Consider the following 27,719-nt stretch of genomic DNA (forward strand, 5'->3'; position numbering starts at 1 on the left):
AGACTCCTATCTGAAAGTATGAAAGACCTTCTCATGCATTTCAGATCTAATATGTTATATTCTCCTACATTCATTTCACATTTCCATAAACATCTAAGTGTTTCCTTTCAGATGGTATTAAGAATATGCATATCCTTGCTTCAGGTCCTGAGCTACAGATAGTTAGATTTGGGTATGTCATTTTAGGCAAAAATTGAATAAAAGAGGTTTTAACAAGTCACAACTGTTAATGGAAATGCATTCCAGGTGACTACCTCATGAAGCTGGTTGAGAGAATGCCAAGATGTGCAAAGCTGTCATCAAGACAAAGGGTGGCTACTTTGAAGAATCTCAAATATAAAATATATTTTGATTTGTTTAACACTTTTTTGGTCACGGCATGATTTCATATGTGTTATTACATAGTTTTAAAGTCTTCACTACTATTCTACAATGTAGAAAATAGTAAAACTAAAGAAAACCCTAGAATGAATAGGTGTATCCAAATCTTTGACTGTTACAGTATATATTTTATCAATACTTTATTGTGGATATTATTGTGGATATTTCCATGAAGCAACCATCATTTAATCAATTTAATCTATGCGATATAGGCTATGCAATTCCTCCCTCTGCAAATCAAAAATGTGTTAATCTGTTTTTGGGTTGTTCCACAAAGGGTGTGCCTTTTGCATCACTTTGGTAATTTAAGTAGAAATTGTGCTTCAATATTGCATGTTAAAAGCCTGTTATATTCAATAAATTCACAATTTGGCATGTCCGTCTGTGCTGCCTCTGAGTATTCTAAGAACATTTTAACGCACTTAACCCAAAATATTTCTCTGAATTTTCGCCATCATCGTAAAGGCCCGTTTTCCCAAAAGCATTTTAATGCTAAATTCATCTTTTGAACCTTGTAGGAGCATTGTTAAATCTCTGATCTGTTTCCCAAAACAGACCACTCGTAAAACAGCAAAGTGCTTCGTTGGATGCTTTTTTGCCCTCCCGCGTCAATTAATACACAGAAGAGCTGAAAACATCAGAACAATATTGACTACAAAAACAAAGTTGCCATCTTCTTTGCAATTGATACAAACAAGCAACGTATAAAAATATGCTTCAAATTAAAACTGAGATGACTGCATTAAAATATATATTCACTAGGATATAGGCTAGGCCTATTTCAATCGTATTGAAATACATTTCATGATCAATCAATTTAGTTATATTGTGGTACTGTCTGTAATTAGTCTCAATATATTTAATGATATGTATCCTAACATGTGCACAATGATGTGCCAAATCTTGATTTAGTGCATTATTATAGGTAAGCATTAGTATGAGCCGCCTCAATATTTACAGCCATAGGTGAAAATATATTTCTAGGAGACGATCTGTCGTCAGTATTGTGGAATAATTACAATGTTAATAAGGTAAGATTTGAATGGAGAGAGCTGATCCAAGAGCAGCGTTGCCTTTCGATCCTATCATTACCAACACACGCCTCAACGACGCACTTAGCAAACGTTCTCTCTGCGTGGTGTTTTGGGAAATGTATGTTACATCTTCAGCCGTTGTAGGAAAGATGCATTGTTAAAACACTCATAAGCCTAAATTCCATCGCTATCAGGAATGTCACGTCCTGACCAGTAAAAGGGGTTATTTGTTATTGTAGTTTGGTCAGGGCGTGGCAGGGGGTGTTTGTTTTGTGTGTTTCGGGGTTTTTGATTTATGTTCTATATTTTCTATGTGTATATTAGTTTTCTATTTCTATGTTGTGTTTTTCGATGACCTCCAATTAGAGGCAGCTGGTTGTCGTTGCCTCTAATTGGAGGCCATATTTAAGTGTGTTCGTTTTTCACTTGTGTTTGTGGGTGGTTGTTTCCAGTATAGTCTGTGCACCTTATTGGACTGTTTTCGTCGTTTGTTTTGTTTAAGTGTTTTTCATTTAATAAATAAGAAGATGAGCACTTTACCCGCTGCATTTTGGTCCACTCCTTACGACGACTGTTACAGAACCACCCACCAAAAGACGACCAAGCAGCTGAAGAAGGAGCTGCAGGATAAATATTTGCAGTCGTGGACATGGGAGGAAATATTAGATGGAAAGGGACCTTATTATGGGGAGCGTTTGGCGTGGAGAGCACCGTGCTATGCGGAAGTGAGCACGGTCTCGCCCGTCCGCACGCACAGTCCGGTGCGGTCGATACCAGCTCCCCGCCAGTGCCGTGCTAGAGTGGGCATCCAGCCAGGAAGGAGTATACCTGCTCAGCATATCTGGCCACCAGTGCATCTCCTAGGCCCAGGCTACCCTGCGCCTGCTCTAGGCACGGCAGCCATCATTCCTCAGCACAGCCCAGTTCGCCCTGTGCCAGCACTCTGCCCATGCAGGGCTACAGTGACAACTCAGCCAGGATGGGTTGTGCAGGATGTGCGCTCCAGACCTCCAGTGCGTCTTCAAGACCCAGTGTATCCTGTTCCTGCTCTTCGCACTAGCACTGTGGTGCGTGTTACTGTTCTGGCGCCTCCAAAGCCAGCCCCACGCATCAGCCCTCTAGTGCGCCTGCCCAGTCCAGTATGTCCTGTTCCTGCCCCTCGCACTAGCCCTGAGGTGCGTGTCACTAGTCTGGCGCCCCCAAAGCCAGCCCCACGCATCAGGTCTCTAGTGTGCCTGCCCAGCCCAGTACGTCCTGTTCCTGCTCCTCGCACTAGCCCTGAGGTGCGTGTCAATAGTCTGGCGCCTCCGAAGCCAGCTCCACGCATCAGGCCTTCAGTGCGCAGTCCCAGTCCAGAGCTTCCGGCGACAGTTCCCCGTCCAGAGCTTCTGGCGACAGTTCCCCGTCCAGAGCTTCCGGCGACAGTTCCCCATCCAGAGCTTCCGGCGACAGTTCCTCATCCAGAGCTTCCGGCGACAGTTCCCCGTCCAGTGCTTCCGGCGATGTCCTACAGTCCGGAACCGACAGAGACTGTCCTACAGTCCGGAACTGACAGAGACGGCCTACAGTCCGGAACCGACAGAGGCTGTCCTACAGTCCGGAACTGACAGAGACTGTCCTACAGTCCGGAACCGACAGAGACGGCCTACAGTCCGGAACCGGCAGAGACGGCCCACAGTCCGGAGCCTGCAGAGACGGCCCACAGTCCGGAGCCTGCAGAGACGGCCCACAGTCCGGAGCCTGCAGAGACGGCCCACAGTCCGGAGCCTGCAGAGATGGCCCACAGTCCGGAGCCTGCAGAGATGGCCCACAGTCCGGAGCCTGCAGAGACGGCCCACAGTCCGGAGCCCTGCAGAGACTCACCTCAGCCCGGAGCCCTCCAGCAACGCACCTCAGCCCGGAGCCCTCCAGCAACGCACCTCAGCCTGAGGTCTCCAGCGACGCACCTCAGCCCGAGGTCTCCAGCGACGCACCTCAGCCTGAGGTCTCCAGCAACGCACCTCAGCCCGAGGTCTCCAGCGACGCACCTCAGCCCGAGGTCTCCAGCGATGCACCTCAGCCCAGAGCCTTCAGCAGTGGTCTACAGCCCTGAGCCTTCAGCGGGGGTGGGCAGGTTAGAATGGGGACTAAGGCCGGAGCCAGAGCCACCTCCGTAGTTGGAGGATTGGGAGGGGGGGGGGTGTAACACGGGAGCCGTCGTTGACGGTGGCCACCCTCCCTTCCCTCCCTTTAAGTTTGGGGTTAATTTTTGTGGGGTTTTTGTTTTGAGGTGCATTCGGGGTCTGCACCTTTGGGGGGGATACTGTCACGTCCTGACCAGTAAAAGGGGTTATTTGTTATTGTAGTTTGGTCAGGGCGTTATTGTAGTTTGGTCAGGGCGTTTCCTTTAATAAATAAGAAGATGAGCACTTTACCCGCTGCATTTTGGTCCACTCCTTACGACGACAGTTACAAGGAAACCCTAGTTATTTTGTTACTTTGACAAAGTCATTTCTGGAGATTATTATTTATTTAATGTGATTAGTGATTAATTTACAGTCCCTCATTTTAAGGTAAACCCTGTTAACATGAAGTGAACTCTTGTTTTAATATAGTGAAATTGTTCCTTTTTAAATATTTTTTTTCAAAAGCAATATTGAACATTTCATAGTCAAATCATAGTGTAAAAGCAGGTGAGCTGGTTCTACTCTTTTTGGCCATGTTCTGGTGTTTTGTGGGGGAAAAATGAACGGGTCGAGCATTACACATGAACCCTGTTACGCAAAGACAGAACTGGCTAAACTTTTTGGGGTGAAGCTTGTATTGAATTGCCACTCCATGTTGCAAACAACACGCTTCCATTCCCCCTGTCACAAGGGGATTCATGGTTGATTTAACCCTCCTGCTGTGTTCGTTTCATGTTAATTAAGCATGTGTTCCAGGTCCAAAATGACCGCCCCATTACAGCTGATTATAAATCCATAATAAAACATATATTATTAATGTTGTGTTAGATCTTTTTATCTACTTAAGTTCTTCTGAACATTACACGTTTTGAACTTCTATTTGCTATTTATGGCCTGTAGGCCTCATTGACCCGAGCTCATGCAACTCGTTTTTGAATTTAAAAAAAGCATAATGTATGGATTATTTTGACTATAACAAATACTCAGATGAAACATATTGTGCTATTTTTCACAGACTACTTTGTGTCAAAGTTTAACAAGGACATTTGTTTTGAAACCATTTAAAAATGTTAAATAGCGGCACAAAATAGCATCTGTTGTTCCCTGTCTAAACTGACATGATTTTATTAGTAAAGAAAGGACATATGCCCAAAAAGTTCGGAATGACACACTTTCATCATTTACGTTGTGACAGCATCTTATTTGGTATTTGGTATTTAATTAGGATCCCATTAGCTGTTGTAAAAGCAGCAGCTACTCTTCCTGTGGTCCACGCAAAACATAATATTGAACAACATAATACAGAACGTCAACAGACAAGAACAGCTCAAGGACAGAACTACATACATTGTCCCAGGGATACAGGACATCCCTAAACTCAACCCCTCAAAAGAAAAAAGAAAATTGAACATATAGTGGACAGCCAGATGTAAAAGAACGATGTACTTCTTTTTAGCCTAAAATTAAGAAAATCTGCGCAAAATTGTAGAAGGAGATCCTCCCAATTATTACGGTATAATAATATAGATGTAATATAGATGTTGCACACCAAAAACAGCCTCAATGTGGTGTCTCTTGTCGTGATGTGTGTTTTGTCCTACAATAGTCATTTACAACATTAACAATGTCTACAATGTCTATTTCTGATCAATTTGGTGTTATTTTAAATGACCAAAAATGTGATTTTCTTTCAAAAACAAGGACACTCCTATGTGACCCCAAAGTTTTGAATGGTAGAGTATATTTTTTTAATCCCAGCCCTTTCCAGCAGGAGGCCTTTTTTGCCTTTCTGTAGGCCATCATTGTAAATAAGAATTTGTTCTTAACTGACTTGCCTAGTTATATAAAGGTTAAATGAATAAATAAAAATATAAACATTGCTCAAAGTGGACAGACATTTTTTCAAGCGATAGAACATTTGAGATGTCGTTACTCCAAACTGGTGAACACTGGCCCAATTCAAGTGCTTATCATCAGTCTTTTTTTTTCTTTCACAGTAAGTCATTTGTCAGTATTAACTTGGATCATGTAGAGCCACCAATAGGTACTAAGGTTAGGACACAGCAGTTGAGTAAATAGTGGTCCCAATCCTCCTGGGGTATTGGTTTCACGCTTAGGTCACCGGGCTACCACCCTTACCTCAAGATAAACATTCAGAACAGACAGACACTCATTTCTACTGGGTCCTCCTCTGGATCACACTATGAAATATACAGTTGAAGTCGGAAGTTTACATACACCTTAGCCAAATACTTTTAAACTCAGTGTTTCACAATTCCTGACATTTAATCCTAGTAAAAATTCCCTGTCTTAGGTCAGTTAGGATCACCACTTTATTTTAAGAATGTGAAATGTCAGAATAATAGTAGAGAGAAGGATTTATTTCAGCTTTAATTTCTTTCATCACGTTCCCAGTGGGTCAGAAGTTTACATACACTCAATTAGTATTTGGTAGCATTGCCTTTAAATTGCTTAACTTGGGTCTAACATTTCGGGTAGCCTTCCACAAGCTTCCCACAATAAGTTGGGTGAATTTTGTCCCATTCCTCCTGACAGAGCTGGTGTAACTGAGTCCGGTTTTTAGGCCTCCTTGCTCGCACACACTTTTTCAGTTCTGCCCACAAATGTTCCACAGGATTGAGGTCAGGGCTTTGTGATGGCCACTCCAATACCTTGACTTTGTTGTCCTTAAGCCAATTTGGCACAACTTTGGAAGTATGCTTGGGGTCATTGTCTATTTTTGTTTCATCAGACCAGAGGACATTTCTCCAAAACGTACGATCTTTGTCCCCATGTGGATATACTGTGGATATAGATACTTTTGTACCTGTTTCCTCCAGCATCTTCACAAGGTCCTTTGCTGTTGTTCTGGGATTGATTTGCACTTTTCACACCAAAGTACATTCATCAGGAGACAGAACGCGTCTCCTTCCTGAGCGGTATGACGGCTGCGTGGTCCCATGGTGTTAATACTTGCGTACTATTGTTTGCACAGATGAACGTGGTACCTTCAGGCATTTGGAAATTGTTCCCAAGGATGAACCAGACTTGTGGAGGTCTACCATTTTTTTCTGAGGTCTTGGCTGATTTCTTCTGATTTTCCCATGATGTCAAGCAAAGAGGCACTGAGTTTGAAGGTAGGCCTTGAAATACATCCACAGGTACACCTCCAATTGACTCAAATGATGTCAATTAGCCTATCAGAAGCTTCTAATGCCATGACATCATTTTTTTTGTTGTTTAAAGGCACAGTCAACTTAGTGTGTGTAAACGTCTGACCAACTGGAATTGTGATACAGTGAATTATAAGTGAAATAATGTCACGTCCTGACCAGTAAAGGGGTTATTTGTTATTGTAGTTTGGTCAGGACGTGGCAGGGGGGTGTTGGGATATGTGTTTATGTAGAGGGGTGTTTGTTTAGAGCATTCCGGGGTTTTTGGTTATGTTCTATGTTTTGTATTTCTATGCTCTGTCTATGTTGTGTATTTCTTTGTGTTGGCCTGGTATGGCTCTCAATCAGGAACAGCTGTAAATCGTTGTTGCTGATTGGGAGTCATACTTAGGTAGCCCTGTTTTCACCTGTCTTTTGTGGGAAGTTGTTTTTGCACTGCTGTGTTAGCCTGCAATACCGTTCGTTTGTTTTCTTGTTTTGTTTTTGTAAGTGTTCTAATAAACGTTATAATGAGCACTCTGCCTGCTGCGCCTTGGTCCACTATATACGACGACCGTTACAGAACTTCCCACCACCAACGGACCAAGCAGCGGGGTAAGGAGCTAGAAAGCAGTTATTTTGAGTCTTGGACTTGGGAGGAGATTTTAGCCGGAGAGAGACCATGGAGGAAGGCTGGAGAGGACCAGGTCTGTTATATTGGAACACGACTGGCATGGAAGCCTGAGAGGCAGCCCCAAGAAATGTTTGGGGGGGGGGCACACGGGTAGTTTGGCTGGGCCAGGGTTAAGCCCCAAGCCAACTCCCCGTGCTTACCGGAGGCAGCATGTTACTGGTCAGGCCCCGTGCTATGGGGTGATGCGCACGGCATCGAGGCCGAGCATTCACAGGCCGGTGTGCGCGGTGCCAGCGTCCCGCATTTGCCAGGGGGAAGCAGGCATCCAGCCAGTAAGGGTGGAGCCAGTACTGCGCTCGAGACCGCCAGTGCGCCTTCACGGCCCAGTGTATCCTGTTCTCGCTCCTCGCACTAGCCCTGAGGTGCATGTATCCAGTCTGGCGTCTCCAAAGCCAGCACCACGCACCAGGCCTCCAGTGCATCAGCCCAGTTCAGCATGCCCGGTTCCCGCTCCTCGCACTAGCCTTGGGGTGCGTGTCTCCAGTCTGGGACCTCCAGTACCTGCCCCATGCACCAGGCCTCCAGTGCGTCAGCCCAGTCCAGCTCGTCCTACTCCTGCTCCTCACACTAGCCCTGAGGTGCGTGTTTCCAGTCTGGCACTTCCAAAGCCAGCACCACGCACCAGGCTTTCAGTGCGCAGTCCTCGTCCAGAGTGTCCGGCAACAGTGCCCCTTCCAGAGTGTCCGGCAACAGTGCCCCTTCCAGAGTGTCCGGCAACAGTGCCCCTTCCAGAGTGTCCGGCAACAGTGCCCCTTCCAGAGTGTCCGGCGACAGTGCCCCTTCCAGAGTGTCCGGCGACAGTGCCTCGTCCAGAGTGTCTGGCGACAGTGCCTCGTCCAGAGTGTCCGGCAACAGTGCCCCGTCCAGAGTGTCCAGCGACAGTGCCTCGTCCAGAGTGTCCGGCGACAGTGCCTCGTCTAGAGCTTCCAGCGACAGTGCCCCGTAGAGAGACGGCCCACAGTCCGGAACCGAGAGAGATGGCCCGCAGTCCGGAACCGAGAGAGATGGCCTACATTCCGGAACCGAGTGAGACTGCCCACAGTCCGGAACCGAAAGAGACGGCCTACTGTCCGAAACCGAGTGAGACAGCCTACAGTCTGGAGCCGAGAGAGACAGCCTACAGTCTTGAGCCGAGAGAGACGGCCTACAGTCCGGGACCGAGTGAGATGGCCTACAGTCCGGGACCAAATGAGACGGCCTACAGTCCGGAACCGAGAAAGACGGCCTACAGTCCGGAGCCGAGAGAGTCGCCCTACAGTCCGGAGCCGAGAGAGTCACCCTACAGTCCGGAGCTCCCAGAGTCGCCCTACAGTCCGGAGCTCCCATAGTCGCCCTTCAGCCCGAGGTCTACAGCGAAGCGCTTCAGCCCGAGGTCTACAGCGACGCGCTTCAGCCCGAGGTATTCAGTGGGGGTGGACAGGTTAGGTGGGGGACTAAGGCCAGAGCCTGAGCCACCTCCACAGTAGGAGGATTGGGGAGGGGGGGGTGTAGCACGGGAACCGTCGGTGACGGTAACCACCCTCCTTTCCCTCCCTTTAGTTTGGGGGGTTTATTTTTGTGTTTATTTTTTGTGAGGTGCATCCGGGGTCTGCACCTTTGGGGGGGGGGGGTACTATCATGTCCTGACCAGTAAAGGGGTTATTTGTTATTGTAGTTTGGTCAGGACGTGGCAGGGGTGTGTTTGTTTTATGTGGTTCGGGGTTTGTTGGGTGTTTGTTTAGAGTATTCCGGGGTTTTTGGTTATGTTCTATGTTTTGTATTTCTATGCTCTGTTTATGTTGTGTATTTCTTTGTGTTGGCCTGGTATCGCTCTCAATCAGGAACAGCTGTAAATCGTTGTTGCTGATTGGGAGTCATACTTAGGTAGCCCTGTTTTCACCTGTCCTTTGTGGGAAGTTGTTTTTGCACTGCTGTGTTAGCCTGCAATACTGTACGTTATAATGAGCACTCAACCCGCTGTGCCTTGGTCCACTATATACAACGACCATTACAAATAATCTGTCTGTAAACAATTGTTGGAAAAATTACTTGTGTCATGCACAAAGTAGATCTCCTAACCGACTTGCCAAAACTATAGTTTGTTAACAAGAAATTTGTGGAGTGGTTGAAAAACCAGTTTTAATGACTCCAACCTAAGTTTATGTAAACTTCCGACTTCAACTGTAATTTAATTGTGGTGTTTCAGTGACAAGCTGATGCATTTGAACAGCAGGGAACCCTAAAGCATGGATAGAGAGGTCTGGGACGCCTAGGTCCTTTTTTCCCCTTCACACTGGGTTAATAATGCTATCCTATTCCTTCTCTCAGTGAAGGCATCCCCTTGCCGACCTTGGACTTGGGAGGTTGTTGATATTTATGGGGACTGTCAACCCTTACCCCTGTCTGCAGCCTGATGGACAACCTGACCCCTCAGTGGATCCCTGATCTCTCCCCTCTCATCTCACCCCCCCTGATCTCACCGCCAACCACTCTTCTGCATACTGATATCTGTGTTATGTGAAGATGCTTAGGATGGCTGTTAGCTGCCATTGTTATTTTAGTGCATCGCTATTGTGGGACCGGAATTGGATGACCTTTATTTTGATACCGGATGCTATTGCTCTGGGTATTAAGAGCAGTGGTTGCTGGGATGGCACTTCCGTTTAGGGTTTTTGTGCAAAATAGTTTTGTCCTGACTGCCATGGCAATGCTTTATGGCTGCAGGACTTCAACGTTGGTAACTGTGACTACTTCAAGCAACTTGGGACCCTTCTGTCTGTATTTTGTACGTCAATATTTTCTGAGAGAAATATTTTCCTTTTTTGGTGGACATTTTCTTCATTCCACATGCTATTTTTGCTAGCTAATGTTAACTGACCACTCAGTCTGTGTTAGCTAACTGGCTGGCTACATACAGTAGTAACTAGCTTAGCTTAGCTTACGTGTTCTGTACTGAAGGACTGGAGCTCACTCTCTCTCTGATCATGGACTGCATGTGTAAAATTATTTTTCAATTTTGTGCTGCTGAGGCTGTGGGTGACTCGTGCACATTGTGTGACTAGCTAACCGTGGACAATGTCATTTGGAGAAAGGAAGAGATTGAGTAGACATTCTGCTGTGAACCTGCAGGGACATTTGCAGAGGGCTTCTTGGGCTTGCCTGTAGACCAGGGTCGACTACTGCGGGCCAAGCGAGCCACTGATGGCAGCGCATCATTACAACATTGATGTAGTGGACCACCTGGACTAGCCATCAAGGCAACATGGACAGTCAACACTCAATACAGTCGTCATTCAGTCCTTGAGTGGACATGGACCTTAACGAACACATTCAAACACACACACACAAAATAAAAAAGATAGTTTCATACTGATGTGTTGTTGTATTACTTTCTGTGTAGTCAGGTCTACATGTAATCTATGTTGTATATTGTTTCATTTGCATTTACATAGCTAGATTGTGTAGTTTTGAAACTGTAACGTTTATTTTGGAAAGGAGTGAGGAATGTGGGACCGTAATTAGATCACCTTTATTTTGATACCAAATGCTATTGCTCTGGGTATAAAGAGCAGGGGTTCCTGGGAAAGCTCTTCAGTTTAGGGTTTGGTGCCAAGCCAGGTGCCAGCTCTCTGCTCATATGATTTGCCCCTGAAGTTGTGTAGCTTGCTCTAATTAAACCTTGAGTCTTATCTGAAGTCGCAGTGCCCATGGATTATCATTCTTTACCCCGGCCTAATCAGACCTCTGGACGGTAGGCTTGAACTGAGCCTGGGAGCCTGGCAGGACGGGTAACCTGAAGCCAGGTTAACTCACATTACCTCCATCATCTCTGACCAACTGAAAACACACATACTGTAGGCATGGAGATGACCATGAACTGGTCTCCAGAAGATACTTGTGTTGTTATGCGTTAATAACATTAAGACTACGTTACCCAGCAAGCTATGCGAGGGTGGGGGAGTTAAAGTATGCCTTGCATGGCTACACAAGGATATTACAAACTGAAGTATCTGTTTATTAAAAGTAGTTAAACCTACGCCCCGGTTTGTCATTATATAAGGAACAAACATAACAATACTGGTGAGACCATTTTACTTATGTAAAATAGTGGTGATGGCTAGTCAGATCTGAGATCTAAGTAACCTCTTCAATATCTTAGTTGGCTGAATTTAGGTTTTATCAAATGTGTGCTATGAATATAGATTTGCATTTGACCTAGCTATCTCAAAGTGAGTGACTTTGGTTGGACAAAGTCTGTAAGATGAAGTGGGGGAGAAACCAAACCAAGCCACTGATACTGACCATATAGTTAGCAGTTGGACACTTAGCTATACTATTTCCCAAACAACTGTGACTTGCTGTGTGGCTGATGAAACATTCAATGATGATTGGGTTACAGCTCCCCCTCCACCCCTAGAGAACCTGTTTTCTGTGGCTCACACTCCTACCCCCCTGGGTCTCCCCACAATAGGGGTCTGAACCCCCTTGGTGGTTCCAGTTTGGAATTCATCACTTCAGAGTGTGCCCTTGGGACCTATTTAGAACATGTTCCCCTATACTCTGAATGTAACTTTTCTTTGACAGCTCTCAAAGTGTTAAAAGAGTGCCTCTTCAAAATAGGAGTCACCATATGTTCTGGGCTGACGTTTTCAAACTGACTTTTCATCAAGTGCCAGTGTATTTTACTCCTCTTACATCCAGGGCACTCAGAGCCAAGGACAGGTCCTCTGTTGAAAGCTTGGCCATTTTTGGGGCAGTATTGTTGTGGGTTATGAGGCTGAGAGGACTTGGATGAATGACCTGGCTGGGGAAAGTCTGGTTAATTAGTCTGAAGGCTGGGTAATGTCACGAACCTAGGAGCACTTAAAGAAAGAGAGGGTGATCTGATGGGCTATTGTGTTGGGGGTTAGGGGGAGGATGGATGCTGAAGGTAACAGGGTTCATGGATTAATCTGTTCTCGAAGAAGGCTGGGATATATACAGTACCAGTCAAACGTTTGGACACACCTACTCATTCCAGGATTTTTCTTTATTTGTACTATTTTCTATGTTGTAAAATAATAGTGAAGACAAAACTATGAAATAACACATATGGAATCATGTAGTAACCAAAAAATTGTCAAACAAATCAAAATATATTTTATATTTGAGATTCTTCAAGGTAGCCAACCTTTGCCTTGATGACAGCTTTGCACACTCTTGGCATTCTCTCAAGCAGCTTCATGAGGTAGTCACCTGCAATGCATTTCAATTAACATATGTGCCTTGTTAAAATGTAATTTGTGGAATTTATTTTCTTTGAGCCAATTAGTTGTGTTGTGACAAGCTAGGGTTTGTATACAGAAGATGGCCCTATTTGGTAAAAGACCAAGTCCATATTATGGCAGGAACAGCTCAAATACGCAAAGAGAAATGACAGTCCATCCTTACTTTAAGACATTTAGGTCAGTCAATACGGAAAGTTTCAAGAACTTTAAAAGTTTCTTCAAGTTCAGTCACAAAAACCATCAAGTGCTATGATGAAACTGGCTCTAATGAGGACCGCCACAGGAAAGAAAGACCCAGAGTTACCTCTGCTGCAGAGGATAAGTTCATTAGAGTTAACTGCACCTCAGATTGCAGCCCAAATAAATGCTTCACAGAGTTCAAGTAACAGACACATCTCAACATCAACTGTTCAAAGGAGAATCAGATGATCTGGCCTCCACAATCCCCCAACCTCAACCCAATTGAGATGTTTTGGGATGAGTTGGATCGCAGAATGAAGGAAAAGCAGCCAACATGATCCACATTTAATATGTATTGGACGAGAATTGATAAGTCATATTGATATTATTCTTTTTCTTTTTAAACAGGTCATATTATTACAGAGAACTTCACATTTTCTTTCTCTCAACTGTCATCCTTTGATCATCACCAGCTGACGGGCTGTACCTAATGTGAACCCAACCCCAGGTTCTCCTTAAGAGGCCAATGCCAACTATCCCCTTAACACACAAATAAATCATAAACCATAAACCGTAGTTAGCGTCAGGAGTTGACGTTGGACAAAGGTGAAGAGACCCAGTTCTAGTAGTGTTTTGTCCATGGCAACAGTGCAACAGAGGGGAGCAAATCTCAGGGACAATACTGTTTTTATACTAGGCAGCACATTTTTCTGAGTGTTTACATCTAACATTTATTTCACAAAGATATTGTCTTGATTTGATTTGTTGCTTTGGTTTAGTTATGTGTGATGATGCTTTGGGATGTCAGCCACAGGTCTACCAGAGATGGGCCCAAAATAACCCCTCAACTAAATACTTCAATTCCACCCCCACTGTTGGGACCCCCCACATAATACAACAATACATAGTCCAGTTTCTTCCCTTAAAATGCAGAGCCGGGGTAAGAGACATGTTGATGAAAGGACTAAGCTCCTGTTGGTATCTAGAGAGGAGGGCTCTGGTCTCTGGTGTGTTTTAATTCAATGCTGATCCTATTACTGTATATATGCAGGTTCATTGAGATCATAATTTTAGTTGATTAGGTTCCCCATTAGCTACTGCACAAACAGAAGCTACTCGTCCACGTAAAACGTACAAATACATTACATGAAGTACAAAACATTAAAAAAGATATATCCAGTACCAGTCAAAAGTTTGTACACACTTACTCATTCCAGGGTTTTTGTTTGTTTTTAGTATTTTCTACATTGTAGAATAATAGTGAAGACATCAAAACTATGAAATAACACATATGGAATCATGTAGTAACCAAACAAGTGTCAAACAAATCAAAATATACTTTATATTTGAGATTCTTCAAAGTAGCCACCCTTAGCCTTGATGACAGCTTTGGATGTATGAATAGAGCTGACACAATGCCCAAATCTGTTCTACAAAATGCATTTCTGTCTGAATGTTTCTGTAACGTTAACACCCTCCTGAACAGAGTCCTGATAACATAACCTGTGTTGCAGTTTGACGGCACAGAGTGATTACAGCTGTTAGTCACACAAAATACACTGCAGTTGTGGGACCTGGGGATCGGGGCACAGGAAGCAAACGTGTAATTTAGACCCCCCCCCCCCCCCCCCCCCCCCACTGCCCATACCTCTCGGATAACACTCCACCTGTTAGTGAAGTAAAAGCCCCTGAAAAATCACAGACAAAACATAATCAATAAATTATTTATAATTATCAATTCGTCTCTTGTGGACGGAGTAACGGTTGGGCCTCTCTACCTTCCAATTGAGATGAATGTGCACAGGGATGTCTTACCTCACTTAAAATCGGAGTTATGACGTTTCCTAATGAGGAGTGGGATTACAATAACCCATCACAGAATATATAGGGCCAAGATGGAACCTTTTTGCAGGTTTTAGTTCCATAGTGTGGTCAGTTTGGTCTTTCATGTACAGTATATGCCCGGCAGCAGTTAGAAGGATCTAGCGTACGTCTTTATTACAGCTACTGCAGTCAACACGCAGTAGCAAAATAGCAGATCTGAAATGTAAATGTTTGCATAGTGGACTTTGCATTAGGAATTAAGATTTAATCGTAAACATGAACCATTAACTTACAAACAACCCCGCAGAAGGGGCAGACGAAGAGGCCACCTGGCCAGGCTCTGTAGACATGCACATCGCACACCGCTCCCGAGTATACTACTAGCCAATGTCCAGTCTCTTGACAACAAGGTAGACAAAATTCGAGCAAGGGTTGCCTTCCAGAGAGACATCAGAGATTGTAACATTCTCTGTTTCACAGAAACATGGCTCTCTCTCGAGATATGTTGTCGGAATCGGTTCAGCCACTGGGCTTCTCCATACAGACAGTGACAAACACCTCTCTGGGAAAAGGAAGGGTGGGGGTGTATGCTTCATGATTAACAGCTCATGGTGTAATCATAACAACATAGAGGAACTCAAGTCCTTCTGCTCACCCGATCTAGAATTCCTTACAATCAAGTGCCGGCCATTTTACCTACCAAGAGAATCCTCATCAGTTATAGTCACAGCTGTGTACATTCCCCCTCAAGCAGACACCAAGACGGCCATCAAGGAACTTCACTGGACTATATGCAAACTGGAAACCATACATCCCGAGGCTGCATTTATTGTAGCTGGGGATTTTCACAAAGCAAATTTGAGAACAATTCTTTCAGCATATTGATTGCACTATGCGCATGCGCAATACCCTCGACCACTGCTACTCTATCTTCCACGATGCATACAAAGCCCTCGCCCGCCCTCCCTTCGGCAAATCCGACCACGACGCCATCTTGCTCTTTCCGTCTTATTGGCAGAAACTCAAACAGCATGTACCAGTGACGAGAACCATTCAACGCTGGTCTGACCAATCGGATGCCACGCTTCAAGATTGTTTTGAATCTTCGGACTGGAATATGTTCCGGTCAGCTTCAGAAAACAACATAGACCTATACGCTGAGTCGGTTAGTGTGTTTATAAAGAACTGCATTGGAGATGTTGTACCCGCTGTGAATATTAAAAACTACCCTAACCAGAAACCGTACCCCCTTATCCACATCGAAGGGACAGCAGTGGAGAAGGTGGAAAGTTTTAAGTTCCTCGGCGTACACATCACAGACAAACTAAAATGGTCCACTCACACAGACAGTGTGGTGAAGAAGACGCAACAGCGCCTCTTCAACCTCAGGAGGCTAAAGAAATTTGGGTTGTCACCCAAAACCCTGACAAACTTTTACAGATGCACAATTTAGAGCATCCTTTTGGGCTGTATCACAGCCTGTTCACACCACTATACCATCCAGAAGGCGAGATTAGTACAGGTACATCACTGAAAGCAGCTTCTATCTCAAGGCCATCAGACTGCTAAACAGCAATCACTAACTCAGAGAGGCTGCTGCCTACATTGAGAGCCAATCACTGGCCACTTTAATAAATGGATCACTAGTCACTTTATACAATGCACTCTAAATGATGGCACTTTAATAATGTCTACATATCTTACATTACTCACATCACATGTACAGTTGAAGTCGGAAGTTTACATACACCTTAGCTAAATACATTTAAACTCAGATTTTCGCAATTCCTGACATTTAATCCTAGTAAAAATTCACTGTCTTAAGTCAGTTAGAATGTGAAATGTCAGTAAGAATGTGAAATGTCAGAATAATAGTAGAGAGACTGATTTATTTCAGCTTTAATTTCTTTCATCACGTTCCCAGTGGGTCAGAAGTTTACATACACTCAATTAGTATTTGGTAGCATTACCTTTAAATTGTTTAACTTGGGTCAAACGTTTCGGGTAGCCTTCCACAAGCTTCCCACAATAAGAATTTTGGCCCATTCCTCCTGACAGAGCTGGTGTAACTGAATCAGGTTTGTAGGCCTTCTTTCTCGCACACGCTTTTTCTGTTCTGCCCACAAATGTTCTATTGGATTTAGGTCAGGGCTTTGTGATGGCCACTCCAATACCTTGACTTTGTTGTCCTTAAGCCATTTTTCCAGAACTTTGGAAGTATGCTTGGGGTCATTGTCCATTTGGAAGACCCATTTGCTACCAAGCTTTAACTTCCTGACTGATGTCTTGAGAAGTTGCTTCAATATATCCACATAATTTTCCTGCCTTATGATGCCATCTATTTTGTGAAGTGCACCAGTCCCTCCTGCAGCAAAGCACCCCCACAACATGATGCTGCCACCCCGTGCTTCATGGTTAGGATGGTGTTCTTCAGCTTGCAAGGCTCCCCCTTTTACCTCCAAACATAACGATGGTCATTATTGCCAAACAGTTCTATTTTTATTTAATCAGATCAGAGGACATTTCTCCAAAAAGTACGATCTTTGTCCCCATGTGCAGTTGCAACCCGTAGTCTGGCTTTTTTATGGCGATTTTGGAGCAGTGGCTTCTTCCTTGCTGAGTGGCCTTTCAGGTTATGTCGATATAGGACTCGTTTTACTGTGGATATAGATACTTTTGTACCTGTTTCCTCCAGCATCTTCACAAGGTCCTTTGCTGTTGTTCTGGGATTGATTTGCACTTTTCGCACCAAAGTACGTTCATCTCTAGGAGACAGAACGCGTCTCCTTCCTGAGCGGTATGACGGCTGCGTGGTCCCATGGTGTTTATACTTGCGTATTGTTTGTACAGATGAACGTGGCACCTTCAGGCGTTTGGAAATTGGTCCCAAGGATGAACCAGACTTGTGGAGGTCTCTAATTTTTTTTCTGAGGTCTTGGGGCTGATGTCAAGCAAAGAGGCACTGAGTTGGAAAGGTAGGCCTTGAAATACATCCACAGGTACACTTCCAATTGACTCAAATTATGTCAATTAGCCTATTAGAAACTTCTAAAGCTATGATATAATCTTATGGAATTTTCAAGCTGTTTAAAGGCACAGTCAACTTAGTGTATGTAAACATCTGACCCACTGGAATTGTGATACAGTGAATTATAAGTGAAATAATCTGACTGTAAACAATTGTTGGAAACATTGTTTGTGTCATGCACAAAGTAGACGTCCTAACCGACTTGACAAAACTGTAGTTTGTTAACGTAATTTGTGGAGTGGTTGAAAAACAAGTTTTAATGACTCCAACCTAAGTGTATGTAAACTTCCGACTTCTACTGTATATACTGTATTATATACCATCTATTGCACCTTGCCTATTCCCCTTGGCCATCGCTCATCCATATACTTACATGTACATATTCTCATTCACCTGTTTAGATTTGTGTGTGTTGGGGAATTGTTAGATTACTTGTTAGATATTACTGCACTGTCGGAACTAGAAGCACAAGCATTTCGCTACACTAACATTAACATCTGCTAACCATGTGTATGTGACAAATAAAATTTGATTTGAAGGTGAAACATCACCATTGTTCACCCCAGGCACATTTGTTGTTGTATTTGTTTTGTTGAGGTGAATAGGATCATCTATTATGTGAACAGTCAATGAAAATGGATGGTGGGGCATTGAGAGAATCCTTCTAAAGAACAATAGAAGCTAATCCGAACGAATACAAAACCTGAAATAAAAATGTACACTGAGCGTACAAAACATGCTCTTTCTATGACATGGACTGAACAGGTGAGTCCAGGTGAAAGCTATGATCCCTTATTGATGTCACCTGTTAAATCCACTTCAATCAGTGTAGATGAAGGGGCGGAGACAGGTTAAAGAAAGATTTTTAACCTTTGAGACATGGATTGTGTATGTGTGCCATTCAGAGGGTGAATGGGCCAGACAAAAGTATCTTTGAACGGGGTTTGGTAGTAGGTGCTAGGCGCACCGGTTTGAGTGTGTCAAGAACTGGGTTTTTCATGCCCAACAGTTTCCTGTGTGTACCAAGAATGGTCAAAGGTGCTCCACTAAGGCAGTTATTTATCTTATAACTTGTCCTCATGGTAAAAATGATGTTGGTAAAACGAATCGCGAATTAAAAGTACGAATCTCGGAGCCTCGTAGCACCAAGTCGACGAACCCAGTAATGCGGCCTACTTTTTGGAAGTGAACCATTCTATTTCGTCCCTACGTTATATCGGCATCCAATACGTCACCCTTCCTTGGAGAGGGGGTGACCTTGACAATTTATTGTTAAAACGGGAGGCTGCCTGGATCTTTCATTTAAAGACCCTTGCTCCCTTCGGCCTCAACGTAGACTTTGATCAGAAGCCATTCTTGTGATTACTGTGATTTTGCTATTCATTGTAAATGTTTACAGGCCCATGTAGCCAAATTGTGTCTACGTATGATCGTATGCTATCCATTCATGTTTTTTATATGTTCTATTTATATCTGTAAATTCACCAATGATATCAAGACATACCCGTCCATGATTACAGACACGTGTCCCCTTTGAAACTATATGTATCAACTAGTGACCCGCAGTGTTTGTCGTTATAACCTGATGAAGGCAGCTTGTCTGTCGAAACGTGGGTTATAAAGTTATTAAATTATTCCATCTGAGCTCCTAGTGTGCAGCTCTCCTTTTCTTTTTCAAGTGTTCTATTCCGCTAGCCAGCACCTCACCTAAACAGGCGTTTCTTTCGCCTCCAGATTACCAAGAATGGTCCACCACCCAAAGGACATCCAGTCAACTTGACACAACTGTAGGAAGAATTGGAGTCAACATGTGCCAGCATTCCTGCGGAATGCTTTCGACACCTTGTAGAGTCCACGAATTGAGGCTGTTCTGAGGGCAAAGAAAGGCACAACTCTAAATTGTTCCTAATGTTTTGTACCCTCAGTGTATACTACAACAGTGTAAACACTGTAAAACAAGGTGGCGCTGCGTCAGCACTTCAAGCTGAACTAACAACAAACAACAGAAAGCGAGAGAGGGAAATCCCCAAGCTCATCTGGAAACCACATCCACTGCTATATCTCCCCTAACCCCCCCTTCCCTAACCCACTACCCCCTTGCCCCTGGTGTGAATGGCCAGGGTGGGGACAGTCAGTATGATTAACACCAACGTGAGAACAGCATGTCAGTACATGCCCGCTTCGCTCCTCTGTCCCTTCACTTCTGACGGGTACTGCTGTCATTGGGAAGAAGCCACAGACTAAAGTCCCACGGCTCACAGCCTAAAACGAGTCTGCCATGCTACCGTACTGGAGGTGACCTGGATGTGTTGTTTCTATAGGTCAGACTAAATGTGGTAGATCCATTCTGTGTGGTTTCAGGGGAAAAATAAGACTTGAAAAGGGGCTCTTAGAGTGTTGGTTCAGTAGGGAGAAGACAATGAGGCGGTTTTGACTGAGATGCAATGTAACATAAAGAAACAAAAGAGGCATGATAATAATTTAGAAAAAGTCTGCTAAGTACTGAATACATTCAATTCACACTACAAACCACACTCAGGACAAAATAATATACTTTCTTCAAAACAACATTACAAATGTGAGAAACTGTACGTGTTGCAAAATATATATATATTACAAGCGAAAGCGATTGCTCAGGATATTGAAAAAAATGGCAGTTAGCTTTGCCTAATCAAGATTGTTCCAACAGTTGTACATGACTGGTGCCTTTATACGACAGGACAACAGAATGGTAAACATAAACCCCTTCAAGCAGCCATATTTACGATCCTGCCTAGCCCAGCCTGCCACCCAGACTAAACACACCTGGGTGTGGGTCGATTATTCACAGTCACTCAGGTTCCCTTTGGCCTGGTCTGAGGGCTGGCTTTCTAAGCCCCCTAGGTGCTATGAACGTGCACTTCTGCAGGTCGATATTAAACATGATATCCACTGGAAGGCCTAACAGTGTTTACTCAGCATGACAAGGCTATCCAGAGCTGTGAAACCCATTGTGGGTTTTAAATAGGAGTACCCATTGTTTTCCAACATCCACCTGTTTACATGCGTATCTTTTAAATGTGTGTTTGAAGTACAGTATTTTCTTTACAGTAATTCTGTGCATCCAAAAGTTAACACAAAGCATACCATAGCTTCTTTAGCAATAGCCCCAGAAAGAGAGCAGACCCCAGAAAGAGAGCAGACCCCAGAAAGAGAGCAGAACGGGGTGATCACACATGTTAATGGGGCATGTGAAAGCAGCGTGGCGATGGGATTGGGCATGGACACGTTGGACAGGGCCCTCTGAGGACTACTTCCACTGTCAACACCTCCATTGTCAACACCACCCAGCTCCTCTCCATACTGCACAGAGAGACCCTAACAGTATCCCCTCCACCCTCCCCGCTCCACCCCTCTCAGGGAGACACACAACTGACCCACACAAACAACCATAAGCCCAATTGTTTTATAGTAGAGGGGACAGGACGTTAATGCGGCCTAATGCAGCCATTCATACTGGATGATCACAACGGTGATTATAGTGATGACAGTGATGATGACAGCGATGAGGATGAATGAGATAGTGATGATAATGAGGAAGATGATGATAATAACAATGAGAGTGAATGAGGTTACTCCCGTCCTTGTCTCCCCCCTGGGAGGTAGTGGGGGAAGGAGGTGGTGGGAGGAGGTGAGTATTCCTACAGTCACAGCTCCTATGTCTCTTTCATCATGAGTACCCCACACTGATCCAGTCCTCTCTCTCTCTCCCTCTCCCTCTCTCTCGCTCTCTCGGAGTAAGCATGTTCCCTTTGTTCTATGGTTGGTAACAATAGAGACCCCCACACCCACCCATCCGGCCGCCCTGGCGGTGTGCCCACGCTAAGTGTGGAGCGGGGCAGGACGGCGCCTCCGGTACTTAGAGCCAACATTTTAATGTTTCACATCACTATCACTGTGGGATCCAGGATTATTTTACTGGGGGTTCTCTAAATCCGCCTGGAGAAGGAAAAAGCTCAGCCTGTGGGTTTTCCGAAGCGTCTCACTGGCATGGCCGATTACAGGGTGAAACACAAGGGAATATACACTAACCCTGGCTCGCTGACTACAACTCCACAGCCACACCTGACACTGGCATGAAATGACCACTGCAGACGAGAGAGAGCTCACACCTCTCTCTGTATCATCGGTACATTTGATCCCTGTCAGGGGGGAGATGGGTTTAAGTGTAGGCTTTGGTGAAGGGATAGTAAAAGAGGAGGCAGAGTCAAGCCTAGCTCTAAGCACTGGGAATCACTGGCTGGGAAGTCCCTGTGTGTGATGAGGCCTGAGGAAGACTTCCGTATGGCCCTCAATGAGAAATGTAGAGAGCGTGACAAGGGCCAAATGGGGCTGTCATGGGGAGCCGTGGGTCAGCCAAGGGCCCCTGACTTCCTCCTTTACGACTGCACCCCATACAGGGCCCTGTTCTCACTCTCTCTCTCTCACACACACACACGCACACGCGCACGTGCACGCACACGCACACACACACACGCACACACACACACACACACACACACACACACACACACACACACACACACACACACACACACACACACACCTCTTCCCTGTCTACTGTTGAATGTTCCCAGTCAGAGAACACTGGGATCTAATCACATCATTTCCATTCTCTTTCTTCATCCGTAATTTTGTTTTGAAAAAACAATGGTTCGTATTTCCCTTCTTTGAGTACCACTAGTGCTTTTAAAAGTCCAGCGTCTACTTTTATGTGTGTGGAGAGTTTCAGGCTACTGCTACTTAAAGACTGTTGTTTGACTGCTGCTGGCTGAGGGAGATTTGGCAGCTTGGGCAGGTGCTGATAGGGACATAGTCCATAATGTTGAACGTGCATGCCAAAGACTGCACTAATGGCAGCCTAAAAACAAAGGAGAGCGAGAGACAGAGAGAGAGAGAGAGAGAGAGAGAGAGAGAGAGAGAGAGAGAGAGCGAGAGAGAGAGAGAGAGAGAGAAATCAAGATAATGATGTGTTCCACACAAATTGTGTCTATAAGTCTCAAGTTAATTCATATTAACTCCATTGGTAGGCAATAGTTGCACATTGATCTTAATGCTAAAGATGATCTTTGTGTTTTTGGAAAAGTCACCCCTGGTTGATATATGCCCAAAGTCCTCATCATGCTGTGGCAGATATGAATGCAACAGTACACTGACGTACCAGTGATGAAGGGTGTGGATGGAGAACACCTAATATATCACTGGTACACGCAGGCCATCAGAATGTGTGTGTGTGAGAGAGAGAGAGAGAGAGAGAGAGAGAGAGAGAGAGAGAGAGAGAGAGAGAGAGAGAGGTTGCTTCCGCTAAGTTTGCCTGGGGGAAAGACCTCAAGACTGTGATTTTTTTCTGAGGAAGAATAATGATCTCAACTCTTCTCATATTTCCATTCTTTTCACTAACAGTAAAACAGTGTACTGAGCAATTGAGAATACACAGAACCATGATCAGTGGCTTTTCTAGGGAATATGATCACTGTGTACAAGCATGTGCTGCATGTGTGCTGTGGATATAGTCAGATGGTATTTTTTCAGCACCAATGCATGACTAAGAGATATCTTAGTGATGTATTGTGAAATATCGCTAAAACATGTCTGTAATAGAGTCACAACATTGTTGTGCGGTTGAGTTTATCCCATATGACATTACTCTCTTTGGTTGCAAACAAATCTAGCCTCTGTTCTGTCCTGACGCCCGTAGAGATAGACAGGATGTAGAATTCGTCCTGGTCGTCCAGGTAACCCAATCCTCGGGAGTTACAGGGGCCCCTGCACCCTGTGTTTATAGCCAGGGTGCTACAATTACACTGTTACTCCAAGGTAGAGCTTTTTACTGTCGACAGCAAGTGCATTCCACTGCTTTTGTCACAGCCACGCTTGATATTACTATTAGGAACTTTGGGTAGTAATTGAGAGAAAAGAGAGAAAGAAATGGCTAAAGCAGCAACTGGAGGAATGCAGAGGTAAAAATATGTGGTTTAGGTTTCCATCACGGAATAGGGTTTTTATTTTTTTTCAAATGGAAGTTAATAAACAACTGTAGGTGTCTTACTTCACTACAAGATGTGGTGTGCATAACACATGTTCATCCTAATATGAAAGCCATTGACACACACACCAACTACACTCTTTTTCTGACCAGATCTTTGAGGTCTGTATAACGACACAGGGCGAGACCCAGATGCAGACACAGGAGGCAGATGGTTCGAGTCTCTGATATTTATTCAAATTCAAGGGGCAGGCAGTAGGCAGGTCGAGGACAGGCAGAAGTTCATTAACCAGGTCAGAGTCTGAACGGTACAGGGGGGCAGGCTGGATCAGTGTCAGGGCAGGCAGAACAGGTCAGAACCGGGAGGGCTAAAAAACAGAGATTAGGAAAAACAGGAGCACGGAAAACACGCTGGTAGGCTCCAACACCATCATTAAGATTGCCGATTACACAACAGCGGTAGGCCTGATCACCGACAACGACGAGACAGCCTATAGGGAGGAGGTCAGAGACCTGACCGTGTGGTGCAAGGACAACAACCTCTCCCTCAATGTGATGAAGACAAAGAAGATGATTGTGGACTACAGGAAAAGGAGGACCGAGCACGCCCCCATTCTCATCGACGGGGCTGTAGTGGAGCATGTTGAGAGCTTCAAGTTCCTTGGCGTCCACATCACCAACAAACTAACATGGTCCAAGCACACCAAGACAGTCATGAAGAGGGCACGACAAAACTTATTCCCCTCAGGAGACTGGAAAGATTTGGCATTGGTCCTCAGATCTTCAAAAGGTTATACAGCTGCACCATCGAGAGCATCCTGACAGGTTGCTTCACTGCCTGGTATGGCAACTGCTCGGTCTCTGACCACAAGGCACTACAGAGGGTAGTGAGTATGGCCCAGTACATCACTGGGGCCAAGCTTCCTGCCATCCAGGACCTATATACCAGGCGGTGTCAAAGGAAGGCCCTAAAAATTGTCAAAGACTCCAGCCACCCTAGTCATAGACTGTTCTCTCTGCTACCACACAGCAAGACGTACACGAGCGTCAAGTCTAGGTCCAAGAGGCTTCTAAACAGCTTTTACCCCCAAGCCATAAGACTCATGAACATCTAATCAAATGGCTACCCAACTATTTGCATTGCCACCCCTCCTCCCTTTTACACTGCTGCTACGCTCTGTTATTATCTATGCATAGTCACTTTAATAACTCTACCTACATGTACATATTACCTCAATTACCTTGACTAACCGGTGCCCCCGCACATTGACTCTGTACCGGTACCCCCTGTATATAGCCTCGCTATTGTTACTTTACTGCTGCTCTTTAATTATTTGTAACTTTTCTTTTTTTTAGGTATTTTTCTTAAAACTGCGTTGTTGGTTAAGGGCTTGTAAGTAAGCATTTCACTGTAAGGTCTACACCTGTTGTATTCGGCGCATGTTACAAATACAATTTGATTTTATTTGAAATACACTGGGGATAGTGGGGAAGATGGACGACACCTGGAGGGGGGTGGAGACAAACACAAAGACAGATGAAACAGATCAGAGTGGAGATGAGTCAAGCACAAAGACAGGTGAAACAGATCAGGGTGTAACAGTCTGTTGCCCTCAAAGTCTTCACTAAACTACCAATGCATACTTCCACGCTGTCCAGAAATAACAGACCAGAGAGTCTCCACGCGTACTTGTTACTTTTATCTCTTATTCTTATCCGTATTTTTTGAAACTGCACTGTCGGTTAGGGGCTCGTCAGTAAGCATTTCACTGTAAGGTCTACACCTGTTGTATTCGGCGAATGTGACTAATACAATTTGATTTTATTTGATTTGACATACCTCTAAATAGCCAAAGGAAAACATAAGAGGTGTTTGCTACCAACGCTAATTGCTACAACCAAGAACAATCAACATCTCCTCCACCAACTCCTCTTTCTTGATAACCACTATATTAGCACACTGACGGTGCAGTTAGGCTGTGGTCAAATGAAGTAACATGTTGGCTATTCTGTGTCAATTACTTCTCTACACCATTATGTCATAACTCTGACTCTGATGGCATACGATGGACAGAATGAATCTCCGCAGTAAAAGTGAAGAGGTCATGGAACGTTATCCCATGTGCCTCTTTTCCACAATATTGACAAGAACAAGAACATTGTGTCAAATGGAACCCACTTATGTGTTGGTACAGGCAGGTGATTTCTTAGGACTGAAAACAAACCTATTGGATGCCTTCACCATTTGCATGTAAAACAAAATGAAGCAAAGTGGAGTGGACCACCAGGACAGACAAAGAAAGCAAAGAGCAAGACAAACAGGAGACTTTAACTACCATCACCACCTCAGAGATATGTTTTTTGTAGCCGCCAGCTTGGGCCCAACCTTTTTGTCTCTTATGCTATATTTGGCTCTAGGGTTAGGGGTCAATGTCCTTGCAGTCCTCACCTCCTGGCCCTGTCGGCCCGATGAGGCTCCGGGTGCCTCTTGTCTTGTCGGTGTGTCTCTCTGCTCTGTGTGTGTTCCCCATGAGAGCCCTGCCGGTGTGTTCCTCTGCTACCCCAACCCTGCCGTGGGCGAGAGGCGACACAAGAAGATCAAACACTAGAGCATCTTAGGTAAATATTGTGCTGCTGTGATCTTAGCTGAGGTCTGTCGTTCTGCTCACCCAGCCAGAAACTGACCAGGGCCACCACTGTTGGGGACAGGGCTCTGCTTGACGAGAGCCACCTCTGTTGGGAAGGGAACCCTGTCGGCCGGGAGGGACCAATGGACTGGAGGGTTTCCGCTGGGTTGTTCAACATGGATGGTCGTTGGGCATGCTTGATTAATGTAAAGCTGAGGCTGCAAATAAATAAAAGGTTGTATCAGGAATTTGGTGTAGAATTGAGACTGGAATCATCAGAGATGTAACACAAGATGGAAAAAGAGTATAGCTGTGTCAATAATGGATTGTGGGTTCGATTCCCGTGTCCACCCATACGTAAAAGGTATGCACGCTTTGGATAAAAGTATCTGCTAAATCGAATCAAATTTTATTTGTCCAATGCGCCAAATATAGGTGTAGACCTTACCGTGAAATGCTTACTTACAAACCCTTAACCAACAATGCAGTTTTAAGATTTTTTTTTTTTAAATAATAACAATAACGAGGCTATATACAGGGGGTACCGGTACCGAGACAGTGTTCTTTTTATTTTATTATTTAGCCTTTATTTAACTAGGCAAGTCAGTTATGAACAAATTCTTATTTACAATGATGGCCTACCAAATGTGCGGGGGTACACGTTAGTTGAGGACATTTCTACATGTAGGTAGGGATAAAGTGACTATGCTTAAATAATAAACAGTGAGTAGCGGCAGTGTAAAAACAAAGGGGGAGAGGTGTCAATGCAAATCGTCCGGGTGGCCATTTGATTAATTGTTCAACAGTCTTATCGCTTGGGGGTAGAAGCTCCACTTAAGGAGCCTTTTGGACCCAGACTTGGTGCTCTGGTACCGTTTGCCATGCAGTAGCAGAGTGAACAGTCTATGACTTGAGTGACTGGAGTCTTAGACCATTTTTTGGTCCGCGCATGCTGTGAATACATGTCCTGTTAATCCGTCTGGCCCCGCGGCCTTGTGAATGTTGACACGTTTAAAGGTCTTGCTCACATCGGCAACGGAGAGTGTGATCACACAGTTGTCCGGAACAGCGGGTGCTCTCATGCATGCTTGAGTGTTGCTTGCCTCGAGGCGAGAATAAAAGGCATTTAGCCTGTCTGATAGGCTTGTGTCACAGGGCAGCTCGCAGCTGGGTTTCCCTTTGTAGTCCGTAATAGTTTGCATGGGGTGTAAATGGTGTGAATTCATATTATTGTATAATAATAGCATGACAACAATAATCAGGAGTTTCTCATGGTTAGATGAAGCTCCTGTTTTGATCATGGATTCACAATATTTCTGAAATACGGCGTGTTATCCAACTGACACATGACGTTGGGACTGTT

This window comes from Salmo trutta, chromosome 7 (genome assembly GCF_901001165.1).
Source record: "Salmo trutta chromosome 7, fSalTru1.1, whole genome shotgun sequence".
In the NCBI taxonomy this organism is placed as follows: domain Eukaryota; kingdom Metazoa; phylum Chordata; class Actinopteri; order Salmoniformes; family Salmonidae; genus Salmo; species Salmo trutta.